General features: G+C 40.4%; 1 non-coding gene across 1 annotated transcript; it reads right to left on the bottom strand.

Moving 5' to 3' along the window:
* Positions 1-766: 766 nt before the first annotated feature.
* TRNAS-GGA (transfer RNA serine (anticodon GGA)) lies at positions 767-838 on the bottom strand. The gene has a single exon. It is a non-coding gene; the product is annotated as a tRNA-Ser (tRNA).
* Positions 839-8,228: the final 7,390 nt, after the last annotated feature.

Genomic DNA, 8,228 nt, shown 5'->3' with positions numbered 1-8,228 from the left:
ATCACTCTGTGGAGCTGATCATGAAACACTGTCTGAAAACACAGCAGGGTTCAATCTTGAAATGACCTTTTCTTGGGGTCCTAGGAACTTGTCTAAAGATTTTAACTGATATTAAAGGAAAATACTTGCAATTATATAAAGTGTACCTTTTAGAACATATTTAAATATGAAAATTACAAAGTTTTGGAGTATTCTAATTTCCCTTAATATTTAGTAATCCAATTAAGACATCATGTAATGTTTCCCCTCTCAATCCTTATAAAGAAATACATGCTCAGTTGCTCAATTATATGTGACTCTTTGCAACTCCATGGACTGTAGCCCATAGCCGTCATCTGTCCATGGCATTTTCTAGGCAAGAATACTGGAGTGGATTGCCATTTCCTTCTCACGGGATCTTCCCAACCCAAGGACTGAACCTACATCTCCTGCGTCTCGTGCACTGGCAGGTGGAGTCTTTACCACTGAACCACCTGGGAAGGCCATAAGAGAAATACATACCTTTAAAAATAATAGAAATTTGTAAAACAACCCCCTAAAGGCTTAAAGAAAATATCTAAATTACCAACTGGAAGATGCAAGAAAAAAAAATCCTATATAGAGGTATAGATATATCCTATACAGCCTATGAAAGTGAAAGTGAAGTCGCTCAGTTGTGACTGACTCTTTGTGACCCCATTGACTGTAGCCTACCAGGCTCCTCCCTCCATGGGATTCTCCAGGCAAGAGTACTGGAGTGGGGTGCCATTTCCTTCTCCAGGGGATCTTCCCAACCCAGGGATTGAACCTGGGTCTCCTGCATTCCAGGCAGATGCTTTAACCTCTGAGCCACCAGGGAAGCCCAATATAGATGCATTGAAACCCCAGGAAAGAGAAGCAGCTGAAATTAGTCCTTCTCTTTTACTTGAACAAGATGACTTTTGAAGATGGAACTTCCCATATTTTGAAAAGAGGGACTGTTTTAATCTTTCGAACTTCCTTTTAGGGAATTAGAAGATCAGCCTGTCTGACTCCCTGAGGGAAGCTAACGGGTATTGGAGAGCTTTCTTAAGAGCAGAACAGGACTTTTCTCATTTATTTGCCACTGGGTACAGTAAGTCCCCTATAGTAAGTTCTGAATTTACCAAGATGCAAAAGGGCATTCCATCAACATCAGGCTTGTGTGAAATTGCAGTTTGTCTTCATCTCCTATTGCTGGACAATCCAACTCCACTATTTCCCACCTCCGCTCCTTCCTCCAGTTAGTAACTCCTCTTGCCTGTTCAGTGAATGCTGGCCCCTGCATGCCATCTGCAGTACTATACTACTGCATTTTCAAGGTACTGTACTGTCAGATTAAAACTTTTTTTTGTATTTGTTTTTTATGTATTATTCATGTGAAAAGTATTATAAACCTATTACACATACAGTACTATATAGCCGATCCTGTTAGTTGGGTACCTAGGCTAAATTTGTCGGACTTGGAACAAATTATACTTATGAACATGCTTTCAGAATGTATACTCATTCATATGGAGGGGACTTACTATATCTCCAAAGTACATGGCACATTATGTGAAAAACCACAGCTGAATGGAGTACAGTTTCCTTAGTCTTCCTATCCATGAGGTACACCGTTATGGTATACATGCTTGATAACACACACCCATACACAGACAACTCCTGTAGGAGTATTCACACAATTCTCCATGCCTGCTAGGTGGCCCAGAACACAAAACCACCGTTACAATGTCAGAGTCCTCCCATTTACAAGCTTGACAGTGGCTTGTCTCCATCCTTGTCGGTCAGTGTCACACTGACTCTCCAACTGAGAGATTCTGGAAGAATCTGTCAATTCAAAGCAAAGAGGATGCTTGTCATTTGAAAAATGAATTTACACGTCTTGCAAACATGTAAGATGGCCTAAAGTTGATGGCAGTGTTGGAGTATTGCTTGAGTCACCTGTAGAGTCTGGGTGGGGAAAACTGTCAACATCCACGCTCCTGCTGCTGTATCTGTTTCTATATTTTAGCCCTCCTAGAAAATACATTTCAGGACTATGGAGATTCTTGTGTTTCTAGTTCTCTAATGTGTTCCAATCACCTAGAAAGTGTGCCTCAGAATATAGTAGATGGTCAATCAATGTGTGCTCAATAAATTAATGTCCTGCTTTCCTGTCTAGAATATTGCCAAAAGTTGTTGCTGTTTACTCCTTCAGCCCAGCTTATAGAAAACTGATTGACATACAGTAGATACTCAGTAGATATATGTCGAATGAATAAAATAATGATGCATGTTTCCAAAAAGCAAACTTGAAGAAGAAAAGGGAAGAGAAGTCCTAGGCAAAGTTGCTGCAAATCTTGCATATTTTTACAAAAAGTGACCTCTTTATGAACTTCTCAAAAAAGCTAAGTACCATACAAAGGTTATTTCATCATGTTAGTAATCAATTTTATTTAAAACAATTGAAGCAAATCCCCCTTATTTCATTCTTTGTTCACTTAAAAATTTACATGGGTCTATAACATAAACTATTTATATTACATGTATGAAAGACATGAAACATTCATTTTCATAATGACATTTTTGTTTTTCAAGGTAAATTGCCAATTGAATCTTTTTTGTTCTGTTATTAACTGTGAAATCTTTATTCTTTTCTCTTCCAAATCGATTGTTGAAAATGGCTTATTTCCAGTACCAATTCATCCTGGGACAATCTTGAACTTGTTTCTTATTTAATTTTACATTTGGCATTTGTCACCTATATTACACACAAGTCTGTTGCCATATTATTTTGAAGACAAAAGTCTTCACAATTGAAATGAGCTAGAAACTATTTCATCTTTTGGATATGAAAGGTTTTGTTAAGCTATTCTTTATTTTATATTTTTAATTAATTTATTTATTTTAATTGGAGGCTAATTACTTCACAATATTGTGGTGGTTTTTGCCATATATTGATATGAATCAGCCACAGTGTACATGTGTCCCCCACTCCAAACCCCCCTCCCACCCTCCTCCCCATCCCATCTCTCTGGGTTGTCTCAGTGCACCTGCTTTGAGTGCCCTGTTTCATGCATCAAACTTGGACTTATCATCTTTTTCACATATGGTAATATACATGTTTCAATGCTATTCTCTCAAATCATCCCACACTTGCCTTTTCCTACAGAGTCCAAAGGTCTCTTCTTTATATCTGTGTGTGTGTGTGTGTGTATATATATATATATATATGCTGTCTCGCATATAGGGATGTCATTACCATCTTTCTAAATTTCATATATATGTGTTCATATACTGCATTGGTGCTTTTCTTTCTGACTTACTTCACTCTATATAATAAGCTTCAGTTTCGTCTGCCTCGTTAGAACTGATTCAAATGTGTTCTTTTTTATAGCTGAGTAATATTCCTTTGTATTTATGTACCACAACTTTCTTATCCATTCATCTGCCAATGGACATCTAGGTTGCTTCATGTCCTAGCTATTGTAAATGGTGCTGTGATGAACATTGGAGTACATGTGTCTCTTTCAGTTCTGGTTTCCTTGGTGTGTATGCCCAGCAGTGGGAGTGCTGGGTCATATGGCAGTTCTATTTCCAATTTTTTAAGGAATCTCCACACTGTTCTCCATAGTGACTGTGCCAGTTTGCATTCCCACCAGCAATGTAAGAGGTTTCCTTTCCTCCACATTCTCTCCAGCATTTATTGTTTGTAGACTTTTTGATGGCAGCCATTCTAACTGGCATAAGATGATACCTCATTGTGGTTTTGATTTGCATTTCTCTGATAATGAGTGATGTTTAGCATCTTTTCATGTATTTGTTAGGCAGCTGTATGTCTTCTTTGGAAAAATGTCTGTTTAGTTCTTTGACTCTTGTTTTTGATTGGGTCCTTTTTTTCCTGGCATTGAGCTGCATGAGCTGCTTGTATATTTTTGAGATTAATTCTTTGTCAGTTGTTTGTCTGCTATTATTTTCCCCCTTTCTGAAGGCTGTCTTTTCATCTTGCTTATAGTTTCCTCTGTTGTGCAAAAGCTTTTAAGTTTAATTAGGTCCCATTTGTTTATTTTTGCTTTTATTTCCATTACTCTGGGAGGTGGGTCATAGAGGATCCTGCTGTGATTTATGTCAGACAGTGTTTTGCCTGTGTTTCCCTCTAGGAGTTTTATAGTTTCTGGTCTTACATTTAGATCTTTAATCAATTTTGAGTTTATCTTTGTGTATGGTGTTAGAAAGTGTTCCAGTTTCACTCTTTTATAGGTGGTTGGCCAGTTTTCCCAGCACAACTTGTTAAAGAGATTGTCTTTTCTCCATTGTATATTCTTGCCTCCTTTGTCAAAGGTAAGGTGTCCATAGGTGCATGGATTTATCTCTGGGCTTCCTATTTTGTTCCAATGATCTGTATTTCTGTCGTTGTGCCAGTACCATACTGTCTTCATGACTGTAGCTTTGTAGTACAGTCTGAAGTCAGGCAGGTTGATTCCTCCAGTTCCATTCTTCATTTTCAAGATAGCTTTGGCTATTCAGGGGTTTTTGTACTTCCATACAAATTGTGAAATTATTTGCCCTAGTTCTGTGAAAAATATCATTTGTAGCTTGATAGGGATTGCATTGAATCTATAGATTGCTTTGGGTCATATACTCATTTTCACTATATTGATTCTTCTGAACATTAGTTTGAGTTTCTTGTGATCATATTCAGAGAAGAGGCTAATATATGACAAAAATTTAGCTTTTGAATCCCCCATGAGTAGGATATTACCATAATACAAAGCTGATTTTGTCATTGAAGGTTGTCACCTACCACCCTGGGTCCACTTCTCCCAACCACTTCCCTCCAAGCTTGGAAATTGTCCTGAACCAGGCCTCTTGATGCACCATTCTAACCTGGGGAAGGGCCAAGCTGCCAAGAGGTAGGCAGACACAGAGGCCTGGGACACAAGTCCTGCCAACAGAACAAAGTGTACAGCAACATTCTTTGGCAGCTCCACAAAGAACGTCAGGGCTGTCAAAGGTGTGGACAGAGAGGCAATGCCTACGTGCCCATCAGGGGAAGGATATTTGTATCCTCGGGATGCCAGGAGGCATGAGCCTGGCAGGAGGCACCTTTGCCTTACTTTATTCATTGTCCTCATAAACTGCGGGCAGGTACAAATAATTCCTCAGTCACATCTCATCAGCTCAAGCGGCAAATTTGGCCTGAAAAGGGAAGTCAGGGAACCACCCCAGAAGTGTTCTCTCAGGCTAATTTCTTCTGTCAGTTTGATTGTGGACCTTGCCCCAGGAAAACTATGCTCTCTTCTGAGGAAGAAAGCACAGCCTCAAACCCCTGGATGAGGATGAGATGGTTGGATGGCATCATCAATTCTGTGGCATGCATTTGAGTAAACTCTCAGAGATGGTGAAGGACAAGGAAGACTGGTGTACTGCAGTCCATGAGGTCACAAAGAGTTGGACACAACTGAGCAACAGAACAATAATAACAACCAATCCCCAGGGCTCAAATCCTGGATACCTGGCTGTGTAAGGGAGTGGTGGAGTTGGAGCTTCTCTAGCTGGCTTGCCTCACATAACAGATGCTGGGAAAGAGGTCTTCATCCAATGCCCCACCCTCTACCACAGTCCCATGTCAATACTCATCAGCTGGAAAATCCAGAACTCAGTTCTATCTTCTGACCCTTCTTCAAGTGAAGGCAAGGCCCAGCTACTGATTTCCAGTGTGGACTTAAAAATATCCACAACCTAAAAGTTGAGAATTATGTTTTAAGATTCAGTGAGAATTTTTTAGGACTTCAAGCCACAGAAATAGCATCTCAGGGAACCCTGAGAGAACTGCTCTGAGGAGGAGCCTAGTGGAGAAGCCAGGTTTTATAGGAATTTTTTAACAAAAGGCAGGTTTTCTGAACATCAAAAATTATTGTAAATGAAAGAAAATCAAGTACTCCACTTTAAGGAATTTAGTGCTTTTCTATATCTATGGGAAGAAGCAAGAGTTGGGGCTCACTGAAATCATTATTTTGACATGCACCTCAGCTATCTGGGGCCAGTTTCCTGAGTTTTTACAACCTTCTGAATTTCCTCAGGACTCACTGTGAGGAGTGGCTGCAGTCTGATGGCTGCTGGATGGCAGATATACTTTCCTTTCTGAGTTCCCTAAGGGCTCACCAATTCACCATCCCTAGATGGTGCAATTTCTGATGCCTGTGACATCCTTTGTTTATTGACAAGGCAGGAAATATTCTATTTCTCACCAGGCACTGTTACACATGTACACCCATTGTGTCCTCAAAACAACTGAAACAGAGAAGGACCCTGTAGGGCTCCTGGGCACAGAAGCTTCTCTGGCTCCAATTTCTTGTAGGGAACAGACTCCAGCCTTCAAGACCTTCCCTGAGTTCCAAAGGGCAGGGAAGAATAGTTGCTAAGCCAGGAATCAATGGAATGCACACTAAAAAAGGAAGGGACATTCAAGAAACAATAGTGAAGTCTTGGGGCAGTGACTTGGTTCCCTTCAAGGGATGCACAGAACATTGTCTTTAAGCTTTCTTTTTAAATTTTTTTAAGGTTTCTAATTATTAATTTATTTATATTTTGGGCGGCTCTGGGTCTTCACTGCTTTGCCCAGGCTTTCTCTAGTTACAGTGAGTTTCACTGCACAGACTTCTCATTGTGGTGGCTACTGTTGTTGCAGAGCACAGGCTCTAGATGCTTGGGTTTCAGTCATTGGAGTTTTCAGGGTCCAGATCTTGGGCTCAGTCATTGTGGTGCATAGGCCTTATTTGCCCTTCAGCATGTGGGATCTTCGCAAAACCTATGTCCCCTGCACTGGCAGGTAGATTCCTATCCACTGGACCACCAAGGAAGTCCCTGTCCTTAAGCTCTTTAGAGAATTAAAATTCAGCAAATGGAAGATGTCAGCATTTTTCATAACAGAGAAGCTTATCAAGAAGATCACCTGAGACCAGACTAGGGGAGCAGAGAGATAATTCATCTATTGTCTCAGATGGTAAAGAATCCACCTGCAAAGCAGGAGACCTGGGTTTGATCCCTGGGTTGGGAAGATCCCCTGGTGGAAGGCATGGCAACTCACTCCAGTATTCTTGCCTGGAGAATCCCCAGGGACAGGGGAGTCTGGTGGGGTACAGTCCATGGGGTTGCAAAGAGTCAGACACAACTAAGCAACTAAGCACAATCTTACCAGCACCACACCCTTGAACCATTGCTATAAATTGCCTCATCAAATCCTCCCAGATGGGGACACAGTTTTGGGGGACAGGGGCCCACAGTGTCCCCCTTTGCCTGGCAATGCAATGATGTTATTCTTTCCTACTTCACCCAACACTCTGTTTCCAAGATTTGTCTAGTGCAGAAGCTAGGTGGAGTCTGTTCCAGTAGTTTGTTTGAAAAGAGCAGCCTGAGGTCTAGGGAACAGTCATCATTTTACTAATGTCTTTGTATTAACTTGTTCTTAAGCTTGATTCTGTTCAGATCTTGTTGAAACAGGCATGCCCCCTATACATCAGCAGCCCCCCAGATGACCGTGGCTTTCCAGAGGAAGCAGGACTGCCCTGCTATCTCAGCCTGAATGGAGCCCCAGCTTAGCTCAACTGGATTAGTCTATCTTCAGCCAACTGTAGATCCATGAGACTGACTGCTTATCATATATGACAAGAGAATGATGATGATGATGATGATGATGGTAATAATATGCATTCAAGGTGTGAACTTTGCTTAACTCATAAGTCAAGCAAACCAACTATAAGGATATGTATTTTTGAGACAAGGGAGAAAACTGAACATGGATTTGGTACTGTCTGAACTAGCTATTTGATGATCTTAAGAAATTCTTGTCAATTGAAGTGCCATCTGTTGAGTGCATGAGTGTGTATATGTGTGCGTATGTGTGTGCGTATGTGTGTGTGTGCTTTGCCCTTACCTGTAAGGAAATTGCACTGATGAAATACTTCAGGTAAAAACTGGAAGAAAAAATAAATGGGAGGAGGATGAGTGAAACAAGACTAATAAATTGTCCAAAGTTGGACAAAAGACACATGGGTGCTTTTTGCATGTTTAGCAATTTTCATGATTAAAAAAGATAATAGCAGAATTATCTCGGAGAAGTGTACTTCTTAGAATTTCCAAATTTTATGTAGAATTATGCATACATTTAGTTATATTAAAAATAGTCTTTTTTGATCCATAATTTGCATTTTCTAAGCTCATACTTAGTTGCTTAGCTTTCTCTCATC

Source organism: Capricornis sumatraensis, chromosome 19 (assembly GCF_032405125.1).
Source record: "Capricornis sumatraensis isolate serow.1 chromosome 19, serow.2, whole genome shotgun sequence".
Taxonomy (NCBI): Eukaryota; Metazoa; Chordata; class Mammalia; order Artiodactyla; family Bovidae; genus Capricornis; species Capricornis sumatraensis.
Note: the sequence above shows the minus strand (reverse complement) of the source record. Positions and strands in the feature narration are given on the sequence as shown.